Here is a 13,039-nt window from a genome sequence, read left to right as displayed (position 1 = left end):
ATAAGCAGCAAAATCATCTAAATAATCTCAATGCACGTTTCTAAAACCATGAGCCAGAGGGGGGCTCAGGTGCCTGGCTCTGTAACATTTGACAGTGCCCCCCACAACCCCCCCCCCCACCCCCAGAGTCATTACTTTGACCCACGCAACACGATGGCTATGTGTAGGAGAAACAGAGAGTTTGCGTTGTGCACGCGATGATCCACAGCCTCTTGGATCCAACAAGGTTCTAGCAAAGGTGGGGAGGGGGGGTGCGTGAAGGGGCAATCCCTGCAATGTGCACGACGCAAGGCCACTGCTGGTTGAAAACGCCTCCATGGAAGGAAGCGCTCGAGAAAGTCCTCCAAGGGGGTACCTTAGCAAAGCTGTGGCACCCTGGTCAGGTGTCTTCTAAGAGGTGGGGATACCTACACTCTACTCCACCACGCGCGTGGGGTGTGGATTTAAGAAACTCGCCCCAAATCGAACCGAGTCGACCCCTGGGTTGCAAGTCCAGCGTGCGAACCAGTAACACCGTGGCAGCGACAGAATCCCAAATCGCGTGTCAAGTTCAAGGGAATAAGCCAACCGTGGCAGACGGCGCATATTTTATAGGGGAACAATCGCAAAACATGCAGGAATTTTGACTCATCGGCCTCACAAATGCCCCACCGTCTGCTCCCCTGCACCCTAACCGTGGCGCCAGCAGCCATGGGCCCTGCTGCAAGGAATGAAATTGGAGATCCACCACCAGAGGCAGATCGATAAACTTCCCAAGTGGGGAGGGGGGCAGTCCCAAAATGTCAAGCCTTCTATAAAGGGCCCTGCATTCATCAAAGTGTGGTTACAAAAAACCCATGACCCGTACGGCTTGGGGTGACCCTCATCCAGCAGTAGATAAGGGCCACCGCACCTTCAATTAGCACGGTTGGCAAGTGTACGGTGTGAAAGAGGGTCAACAGTACATGCAACTCCTTTTTTAAGTCTTTGAAATCTTAGACATGATGCATCGTGTCTTGCAGCCTTCCTCTAAGCCGTAATTCTGTCGATAATTAGAAATGTTTACACCCGGTTGTCTATGTGCATAGACGGGCATGTTTGCCTTTGCGTCCATGTGTGTAAGCATGTATGTTGAACTTATTTCGCACCGTACGTAGCCTACCGTGCTAATCGGAGGTGCGGAAGTGTGTGTGAACCTCTGTGTGGTCCTGCATATAAGTGTAAATATAGCTGCTCGCTAACAGCAGCACTTGCAGCAAAAGTTTAAGGCTATAGGTAGGATCTTTGTCTTTATCCCTACACGTGTGTTTCTTTTAAGATCGTGTGATTTCGATATCTGTGCTGCATGAAACAGGAAACATATTGTATATCACAGGATGCGCTTGATCAGTGCATATTACCTGCTGTGGCTTACGGGTTAGGCTCATGGACATTGACAAATTTTTTTTTTTTTAAACTGAAAAGTGCTCCAGCTGACGCTGTGGAAAAGTGCAGCTCAGGTATAGAAAATCACAACGCGTGACGGCCGCCTTCTCTCGTCCAATGCCTTCGGCCGCAGTGTTCCAAGCGACGCACGCCGGTTGAATGTTCCCCTCATGGCGGCACCATCAGTGAGTGGCTGCTGAGAACGAGTAAGGGGAACATTTTCTCCACAGTGAGTCATCCGAATGGGCCGAACGCAGCATCGGCGAGGTCACGTTTCTGGGCAATCAGGCCGCTGCGCTGCGAGCGTGGGAAAGCCGGCGTGTGTTCAGCATCGCGTCCTTGTGCCCCACGCGATCCTCCGCTTCAACTGGGCTCAACCTTGGCGACCCTGTCACGATCCACTAATCCAGACATAGGCAACCAGCAGTGCATTGACCGTGGCTCATGATGATCACGACGATGACGATGACTGATCCATGTTCTGTTTCCTACCGTCGAGTATGGTTCTGGAATTTAAGAATAAGTGGCATTGTGGCGTTCACATTTGACTAGGGCTTATAGTTTCTCTCTCGAGATTTTTTTACGGAAACGCAATGCAAGGTCCACCCTACCTATCATAACACTCTGCTATTGCACACGAGTATTATTATTGTGGTTGTCGGTGTACCCAATGCACACCACCGCAGTGCCACAAAGACAAAATAACGATGTGGCGTGTGGCAAAAAATACAATATTGCAAAACCGCGATCCGGACTATTCCGGCTGAAATCGGGAACTTTGCTCGTAACTCCGCAGAGAGAGAAAGAGCGGGGGGGGGGGGCGACTCCCACGGCGTTGACTTGTTCGCTGCGCGGCGCCTGATTTCTCAGGGGTGCTGTTTTCATCAAAGTTTTCCCGGCCACGCGCTCGCTTTGTACGAGATTGCTCCACGTGACGACAGTTTCCATTTGAAATCCCCCGTAGCGTCCCCGATGCCCGGCAGGGCTCCCTCCCACTCCTCCACACGGCCCCATGAGTCTTGAGACCCCCCCCACGCCCGCCCCTTGCCTGCCCCGAAAAAAACGTCTCGGTCGTTTATAGTTTTTTTTCCACCACGCTAATTGTATCCTAATTAACGGGGCAATTATTGCGCCAAATGTGTTCTGGTGTTCCTGACGGCCCACGTAGACTCAGACCACTGTCTCTTACCCGTGGATCAATTACTGAGCGGGTAAAGATGCAGCCCGATAATTGCTTGCAGCGAGCGAGCTCTCGAGAGATGTCTTGTGGATTTTTGCCTACTCTTCCACACTAGGAAGTGGGATTATCCACACCTTAGCCCCACCACACGCGACCTGCCGGTCAAATTATTTGAACCCATTTATGCCGCTGGGTGGACACAGGCGGAGCTGTGGGGTTTAAGAAACATGGCCATCGTTTCAACTGCCGCGCCGGGAGATAAAATCGAACTGGCGCCCTCTGGACAGCAACGCCAATGTGTAAGCTGTGCACCGAGTGCAAGGGGCCGTTACTGTTGCGATGATAATTCCTTTTTCATTGGCAGTGGCGCAAATATCGAGCATGCAGGCGGTGCAACTGCACCGAGGTGGAATTGCAGAGGGCCCCATTTTATACACGCACCAGGACCTTTGCCAACCACGCTAGGGCACTGCCCTTTGTACCTCTTTCGTGTCTTACACGTGGGCTTGTGTTGCGGCTATTTGTTTGGGTGGCGCCATGATTAGGGCTCTCGACTGACAACCAGAAGCTTGCAGGTTCATGTTCCGGTTGGAGATCGACTCATCCGATCATCTTTTCGGGGAGGGGTCAATAAAATGAGTACCAATTTGTGGGAAGTCATCGTTGGTTGTCTAAATTTCCTTTAGTCAGCGGTGGCAATTCCTAATTTCCATGGCGGAGGCCAGGCTTTCCATAAAACCATTGTAGACTTCCCACAAAATTGTCCTTATGTTATTGACCTCAGACGGCTGCTTCGACCCCAAAATAGTACTCGCTTGTGAGTTGAGCACACTGGCCACCTCTTCATACGCCTACGTTGTTTTATGATTACAGACCTAAATATATGCGAGTACCATGTGCATGGTTTATGTTGTATAATTTTTAGCATGTTTTGCTTATGTCAAATTGATTAGTGTGGGCTGTCGTAGAGGCATAAACAGACACTAACCTCTGGCGCAGAGAGCGGTGGGGCAGTCATTGGATGGCTGCGCTTTGGACCCGGACAGCCGACTTCAGTTTCCCTCTTCCCCGCCTTCACCAACCCACACTGAACGGCGCGGCGAGGCACGGTCGACACCAGGCTCGGGACTGGCACAGGGCAGCAGTCCACGGGGACAAATGTTCGGTGGGCCGGTCCATTCCGAAGGCCGGTGGGCTGTTCTGTGTGGCGAAATTGCAAATGTGGTCAGAGTAAAATTTAAAAATACATATTTTAACTAAAATATTTTATTTAAAAAATATTTTAATAAAAGATGTAATTACCTCCAATGTGTACGTTCATTGCTTATTTACGCTCTCAGTTCCCATATTCGGCAAGCCCAAAGATTCCTCCTCACCGGCCCATTTGTATTTTGGACCGAGGTCCCCAATGGACCAATGAGGAAGGCACGGCAACATCTTGCACTGACACGTCGTCACGTCGCAACATCCAGCTACTCCTTACACCCAATTTGGGCCCGGTGTGTTTACAAAATGCCTGGGCTGATTTTTAGTCCCGGTCCATCACGTGGTCGGCACGGCAGGGAGAAGGCCACCCTCCCGCCGTGGATTGACAGGACACTCGACACGTTCGTCAATAACACTGTGCGGCCTAAATTTCGATTTAAAGCTTTCGTGACTGCAGGGATTCATCTTCTTGGTTCTTTCGGTAAAGTCACGTAGAAGGGAAAAAATTAAATAATAAAAATAAAACTTATTAAAATAATTCTCACTAGACAAGAATCAAGAAGACTGTGCGGCCTGTAATGGGAAGGGAAGAAAAAGCAATGTAATCACAGGTGACGTTTCGACCATCGGTGCTTCTTCATAGCACAAAGAGGGCAATTGCTCAAAACGTTACCGATTACATATTTTTCCTTTCAAAGCCACAGAATATATGATACGAGGCATTTGGGGCAATGGCCGTTCTTGTGCTGTGAAGAAGGGCCATTGCCTGAAACGTTGCCTATTATTATATATTCCCTTTTAAGGCCGCGCAGCAGTATTGAGTGTTTTGGTTGTTGGTTTTTGTGTGCCGATGCCAGCGCAGCAGCAGCGTCATAGTCACCACCGTCTGTACTGACAGGGCCTATTACGCTCTCGAGCCGTGGTTCTTAACCTGGGGTACACGTACCCCCTGTGGGTGCGAGATTGCCCATTGGGGGGTGGTTTGAGACATGGCCACATTTTTTTTTAAAGGGAAATAATCTAAAACACAAATTAAGCATGGACACGTAAGTACAACTACTCTGTTTAATCAAACTTCTGTATTTATGAACATTATACAATTTGTTTTACGTTTGAGAACCTGAAGGGATGCAGGCTGCACTACAGGTTAAGAACCACTGCTCTAGACCCTAGTCACCATAGCGTGAAATGTCAAACACGTTCTGCAGATAACATCTCTGAAATATTAAATACAAGTCCAATGCTTTTTTTATCCGTTTTCATTACATACCTTCAAGGGTTACTGCGCAGGAATCACTCGCATCACGTTTCAATAAAATGAACAAAATTGCAAACTTCCGTATATAAAAAATAAAGCGTGTATCTGGCTTGAAGGTGAGTTTGTTGGCTCGCTTGATTCGTTCGGAGGTCTCACCGCGTTCTGTTCGGCACGACGTGCTTGTTACAGCAGTTCATACACTGGCACTGGAACATACAAAGACAAAGATCCCCCGTATAGCCTTAACATACTGTTGGGGCAAGTGCAGATGAAAGCTAGCAAGCACTGTGGCACACGAGGGGGTGGGTGGCCAACACCACGCCCGGCCGCCTTTGTCTACCTCGTGGCGACGTTTGCACCCCGCACAAGGTACTCACTTTAGACTGAGTGAATTTAGGGGAGGCCCAAGACGGGTTCAAATAATCGTCACTGATTTTAGGCCATGAACTCGGGTCGCAGTGCAACGTGCTAACTTTTACACAACAACAACACCGACTGCCATTCGCCACGAAGTGGCGGTGACGTTACCACGACGCTTGTGCCAGGCTATGTGTACGTTGAGGCCACGTGGAGTGTCGAACGCCCGCTGGCAGGAGGTCACGGGGCAGACCCAGGTGCCGCGGGTCGACTGACTGAGATGACCGAGATGACTGGCTGATGCACCACCTGTGCCCCCTATTGTGCGAACTTGCTGTGCTTTAGCCATCCGGCGCTCTGCTCGTTGTGAGCGTCGCTCCTCCCCCCTCCGTTGTTGGTGGGCGACTGCCTCCAACTGCCTGGTAGCGGTCCTTCACGAGACTCCTCCACAGAGGCCGATTTTGACACCGCCTCCTGTACCACATCACTCCATCTCATCTCTAGCCTGGGCCGCGCCCGTTTATCCCCCTCGATCCGGCCGAACAAAAGCTGTTTAGGCATGCGATGGTTGGGCATGCGGGCTACATGGCCCAGCCAACGTAGCCTTGCCTGCCGAAGGAGCTCACCGATGGTGCTTTGTCTAGATCTTTCAAGGATATATGAGCTCCTCACACAATCCAGCCTGGTTAAACCCAAGATGGATCGTAGGCAGGCCAGCTTAAATGTTGGTGGCAAGCTCCAGGTTCAGCAGCAGTGCCTCCAACTCCTCCTCTGAGTGAGCAGCAATTACCAGCTCATCGGCATACATAACGTGGTTGAGCATTAGGAAGCCATCCCCTGACCGCACCCGGGCATCGATCAGCCTCCCATTGTATCTGTACCAGATGGAAATTCCTCCCGTACAGCTATTGAAGGCTTCACGAACTACGTGGTCGAAATAGATGTTAAATAATGTGGGAGCCAGAGGACATCCCTGTCGCACCCCAAAGTGAACGGGGAATGGCTCCAACTCCCAGCCACGTAGTTTTACTCGGGCCCGCTCACCATCATGAAGGTCCTTCATGATCGTGAGCAGTGGGTCAGGGACTCCGAAAGCACGAAGAACAACCCAGAGCCCAGGCCTACTGATGGTATCATAGGCTTTGATCAGGTCAATAAAGCAGAGATGGCGGTCTTGTTGGAATCCCCTACACCTCTGCTGTACAGGACCGCCCTTTCCTGAAACCACATTGGTGCTCCACAAGCCTCTCCTCAGTGTGCCTGGAAAGGCAATGTTGAATAATCCTTGCCGGGACCTTTCCCTGCATACTGAGGAGTGAGATGCCTCTCTAGTTGTTACAGTTTGAGTGGTCACCCTTCCAAAGCTGTGGAACCCGTCCAGTGGTCCAGTCTGTTGTTATGATATAATATAGGGCAGTTTGTGCACAAACGCCACCCTCCCTCAGCATTTATATTGGGATATCATCTCTGCCTGGTGCCTTTACTGGTCTCAGGTTCTGGATCGCCTTCAGTACTTCTTCAACAGATGGCACCTCAGCCAGCCGCTCACAGGGGATGACTTCTTCCAATATTTGAGGCACTGCAACCTCAGCAGGGTCATCCCCACTTTGTCCCACGATGTTTTCCAGGCTGAGGGATTTCTCCTCCCCCAGGGCCTCACAGAAATGCTTAGCAAATCTGCAAACCTGTTCCTGGGGGTCGGAGATTGGATCACCATTCTTTCCCCTAATGATGGTAATAGGTGTGGCGCTGCAGGTTACTTTTTTGATGGAATTAAAGAGCGATTTGTGATCGCGGGCCATTAGGCAGACTCCATCTCCTCAGCAACCCGCGACCACCAACCATCCTTGCAGCACCTCACGGCTCTCCGAACCTCCGAGCAAAGGCTGCGGTGAGCCTCCTCATTCTCTGACGTGGGATGATGTAGACGATGAGAGTGGGTTTGTCACTTTTTCTCAGCCAGCCTGAACACCTCCTCTGTCAGCCAGGGTCTCTGAAGGAGGTCTGGACTGTGTACCCAAAGCAGCCATTGCAGCTGCATGAGCCATAGCCCTAAACCTCGCCCATTTTCCCTCGACATCAGGAGGAGTGGGGGACGATGCCAACCCCAGCTGCAAGCGATGATGAAATTCTTGCTTGCAACTTTCATCAGCTAGATGAGACCTTGCCACTATGGGTTTGAATTGGGTCCTGGGTGTACACTCACCACTGGAGTGGAAGAATGGCAGGCGCATCTTACAGATGACAAGTCGATGGTCAGTTGGCAGATCAGCTCCACGGTAGGTCCTGGTGTCAAGGACATGGGCCCGCATCTGCTGTTCCATCACTATGTAGTCCAGCAGATGTTATTGCTTGGACCCGGCATGCATCCATGATGTTGTGTGGATGCGCCAATGCCGGAACAGCGTGTTGATAATTACAATCCCATGGGCTGCACAAAAATCTAGCAGCCTCCTACCGTTCTTATTGAGCTGATCTGGCCCATATCTTCCAATCACTCCAGACAAGGTGCTAGCATCATGACCAACTCGGGCGTTAAAGTCACCCAACAAGATTACTCTATCCCGAGAGGCCACTTTAGCTAGCAGCTGTGACAGGAGGTCATAGAAGGCATCTGACTCATCGGCCTTGCCTGCATCTCTCTGCAGATGTTTGTCTGCGGTGGGGGCATAAGTAACCACGACCAGCACTCCTCGCCTCTGGTTGATGGGAAGGCGAGCCCAAAGTAGCCTGGGGCTTACAGCTTCCCACACATCACCGCCACACTCCCACGTCCCCTTCATTCTTTTGTTCAGAAGAATAGCCACTCCCTGTTGTTTGGCAGTCTCCTGCCCCGAGTAGAGGACTGTCCACCCCTCATAGTGGCAGGAGCCAAAGCCGGTCCACCGGACCTCCTGAATACCACAGATATCCAGGTGGTACTGATCCAGCTCCCGACAGAGGAGTGGCAGCATCTCCTCTGGAGTGAGCGCTCGAATATTCCACGTGGCCATCCGAAGTGGCTTTTTGTTGTTTTTGGAGGAGCCCCGAGGGAAAGGATTTAGTCTCCTGGCTCTGCCAAATGGGGTTTGGCCAAGAGACGTCATAGACTCTTGTCACCCCGGGGCCTCCTGCACAAGCTTAATTAAAGTTTTAAATCGTGGTTTAGTAGTAATTTATTGAAGGTGGAGGGGTTACCAGCCCCTCGCACCTGTCCAGAGCCCCCATTTGGCCGCTGTGGTGGTTACAAACGCCATGAGGGGAGTGGCCAATCTAAAATGGCTCTCCCCCCACGGCACTGCTCAGCACAGCGTTGCCGTCCGGCACCAACAATGAGATAGGGGGTTGTTTTTTAGGGACAACCTAACACTGTGACACACACTAACACTGGAACATATAAATCAAATGTGTCCTTTACTTGAGCAGGAGATGACAATTACAGGTGCATTGAGATGCGTGAAACATTGCCTCTTGACGAGAAAACTCAACACCTTCATCAACAACACTGTGACCTCAAAAGAAACTCAAATGTGGTAGGCGACATTACGGGCAATGGCTCTTCTGCATAGTGCATAATTTGTGTGCTAAGAAGGACCATTTTATATTGCGTTTTCTTTGAAGGTCGGAGTGTCGCTGACGAATGTTACGAGGTTTGTGTGTGTCAATTGTGATTGCACACCACTGGCAACGCAGCAGCAGTCATCAGGCCCAGGGCTGGCCATAGGGTAGCAGTGCATGGGGCAAATGCCGAGTGCGCCGGTCCATCCCGAGGGCCGGTCCATCCCGAGGGCCGGTCCATCCCGAGGGCCGGTCCATCCCGAGGGCTGGTCCATCCCGAGGGCTGGTCCATCCCGAGAGCTGGTCCACTACCAGGGCCGGTCCATCATGAGGGCCGGTCCATCACGAGGGATGGTCCATTCCGAGGAACGGTCCATTCTGAGGGCCGGTCCATCCCGAGGGACGGTCCATCACGAGGGCCGGTCCATCACGAGGGCCGGTCCATCCCGAGGGACGGTCCACCACCAGGGCCGGTCCATCCCGAGGGACGGTCCACCACCAGGGCCGGTCCATTCCGAGCAACGGTCCATTCCGAGGGCCGGTGGGCTGCTGATCTGTATGGGTAAATTACAAATGTGATCAGAGTAAAAAAATAAATATTTTCATTTTTCCAATATTTTATTACCTCTAATTTGTACGCTTCATTGCTTATTTACGCTCTCAGTTGCCATTAAGTCCCCATATTCGGCAGCCCAAAGATTCTTCCTCACCGACCCCCATTTGTTTTTTCGGACCCAGCCCCAAATGGGCCGATGAGGGTCGCACGGCAACATCACGCTCGTACGTCGTTCCATCGCAACATCTAGCGACCAGTACACGGTTCGTCATCGCACAACCCATTTAATTAAATGAAACAATAATTGCCCATCGCCAGAATTTCAGACCAATGTGTTGACAAATGCCCAGGCTGATTCTTAGTCCGAGTCCGTCACTGAGCAGTATCCCTAACTAACTGGGATACGTCGTCACCGGAGAGCCATGCTGCACAACCGCAAACACCTCCGCAGTAGAATTCGTTTGATAGACATCCGAAATGCCCGTTCGAAATACAAGGAGCGAGCTAAACTATCCGCGTAACGTAACATCGGCTCCACAATAACAAACGCAACACAGAGATTCATGCCGGACTCCACGATGAACGTTGTTTTTTTTTGGAAGCTTCTGCGGTGCGATGAATGGTGCGTCGCAGAGGTTTCGCAATCCAGGGGGTCGCCGATTCGATCTCCCGACGCGGCAGTTGACACAACGGCGCAGGTTTTATAAATCACGCACCCCCCCCCCACCTGCCACCGCCGCTGTCCACCCAGCAGTATGGATGAGTCCACCACAACAGAGTCGATCGGCAAGTCAGGTGTGGTGGGGTAGTAAAGTGTGGGTCCTCAACACCTCTTCCTACACGCGTGGAAGAGTAGACCAAAATAACCCCCCAGCGGGGGGGGGGGGGGGCACGTGTGAGAAATTGCAGGGCTGCATCTTTAGTTTTGTTATTTATTTATTTATTTATTTTGCAAGGAGTTTTATTTCGAGACGATCCCTCGTGGAAGTTCGCCGTTCACCAATACTCGGTGGGGTTCTTGGCTCTTTGGCCACGGGTCCCTCGTGCTCGCCTCGGTAACTAATTGCTCTCTAATTAAGGTGGAGATAAGTAAAGCCGCGCGGTGGGGCAATGCCAATCAAGACACAGCCCCCCCCACCCCCCCAAAGGACACAGCCAGAGAGAGCAGACAGAGAGCCTCCCTCCCGCAGATATGTCCAAGAAGCCGCGGTAAATACAGCGAGGAGTCAAGGCGCAGGTCCTTGCATTAATGATGTCTCATCGCTGAAAAACAAAGGGGACGTCCATAAATGACGTCACGCACTTGGGAGGGGGGGGGGAGTCAGACATTTGTAACGATGCGTTTGAGAAATGTGACGTCACATCAAAATGTGCAACTTTAATTAATATAGTCAACACGTTCTACTTAATTAAATAGGCTTTTTAATAAATGTTTTCTCCTAAAAGATCAGAGTGCAGCGCCACATTAAATACGCACTACAATGACAATAGTTTAAAGCGATTTGAAGCATGTTTCATATTTTTTTTTGGGAGGGGGGCAGAGCTTTGTGACGTCATATTTGGGGGGGGGTCCGACTTTTTGTGACGCCGTGTGACGAAGGGGGGGGGGTCAAAATCGTCCAAAATCGCGTCACGTCATTTATGGACGGCCCCAAAGGCAAAATCTTGATCTCCCAGTTAACCTTACAGACCGTTGTAAGGGCAACAAACTAAACACAAAAAGCACTAAGAAATGATTTTGTCACTCCAGATTATTTAAGCGTGGATAGCTCCCGTGGCTTGCTAATATCGGAAGTAAGAGCGTTCCAGGCTGTCGCAGAAGCACATCCGATAGCGCGCGATACGGTGAGACCGTCTTTGTTTGATGGCCAGCCATAATTCGCTGCCGCGAGGATGACCGCAGTTCGCGTGATGGTGGTTGATCTTCCTTGACGAGACCAGCAAGGTTTTGTGGTTCATTTTGTGGCAAGCACTTTGTGTGTAATGAGTGCGACCTCACGGGTGAAGTGCTGCTCGACCAAGTGGCTGTAGAGCGTGGATTTCGGGCTGGCATGGCGCATGATTGGTGGGGGGGGGAGGTGGCAGTGGTGTAGACAGCCCCACGTCCAGCCGTATTCATCTCCCCAGGGCTGATGTATAGAAACTGATGTATTTAGGCACTCATATATGGCTGAGTTGACCAACGGGAGAGCCCAAAACAGGTACAGACACCACTCGCTACTGATGTTAGGTATGGCCGAGAATCGAACTCGGGTGTCTGGGTTCATAGCGCAGTGCGTGAACCACCATGGTACCAACAAGTCCGCACTCCCACGCACTCACAATGCTCTTCAGATGTACAATGCAGTACTGCATGTAGTGTCTCAATGCAACCGCATCGCAGGACGTGTGCACAGACGTCCTGATGAGGGTGCTGGTGCAGTGTTAACACTGGCGCCCCACAGCAAGAAGGGCCTGGGTTCGATTCTGGGACTCGAACACCTCTCTGTGTGGATTTTTACTACGACTACTATTTTTATTTTACCAGGTAAGGCCCACTGAGATATGCTGTAGCTCTTTTTCAGAAGTGACCTGGCCACAAATGATAGCTCAACAAAGTGGTTTATCGCGTGGATATTAATAGCAGCCAAATACTCTAAAACGCACGTTGGTTCTAAATGTGGAGGGAAAAAACGGAGGACCCTGAGACAAATCCACGTGACCACGGGGAGAATGAGAGAGACGCGCAAACTCCAAATATGCAGGCCTCAGGGTCGGGATCGAACCTACGACCTCCTGTACAGCAGGCGAGGTAGTTAACATATTGCCACTGTGGCGCCCCGTTTGCACGTTGTTCCCCTGTTCGACGTGGGGTTTCCTCCCATAGCTTCGATTTGCTCCGATACATTTCAAACAACACACAAAGCTGTGTTAACAGTCCGTTGTTTGATACTCGTGGCGTTCCAGTCCGCTCTATATTTCTGTTGTGATTGGTATATCTTGGTCTTCACAGATCTGATGGTTTTGATGTTTCCCTCCCAGAGCTAAAAACGAGTCTTCAGATTTGGTGTGGCATTCCTGGGTAAAAAACAACTAACAATTTCTTTTTTACTATTATTATATTAGATAAATTACTTAAATGGAACAAGTCAAACATCATCGTGTCTCCAAACTCAAAGGAGGATTAGGATGGCGCTCATCTTTGGCGAAGACTCTGAGCCAGTGATGGGAATTCCACATACTCATGATGGGGTTAGGATGCCCTCTGTTCACTTCCCAAGAGGTGTGTATTTATATCATATGAAAGCCAAGGAAAGTAAAGGTATAGAGACAGTGGGCATATTCATTTTATACGTAGGTTTTCACGACCAATATTATGATTCATAATTATCTTCTTGGGGTTACGTCGTGTAGGTATAATGCCAATTTTCACGTGAAATCAAGCTTTCACGTGACAAAATAAATTAAACCACGACGTTTCGTGCGCAACACAATCGTCCGTCATCAGGTGGGACAACCACAGCAAGAAACAATTGCTGAAGTGGGCAAGTGGGCTGCCAAC

This window comes from Lampetra fluviatilis, chromosome 18 (genome assembly GCF_964198595.1).
Source record: "Lampetra fluviatilis chromosome 18, kcLamFluv1.1, whole genome shotgun sequence".
NCBI classification, from domain to species: Eukaryota; Metazoa; Chordata; class Hyperoartia; order Petromyzontiformes; family Petromyzontidae; genus Lampetra; species Lampetra fluviatilis.
This window is presented reverse-complemented; position numbering follows the sequence as displayed.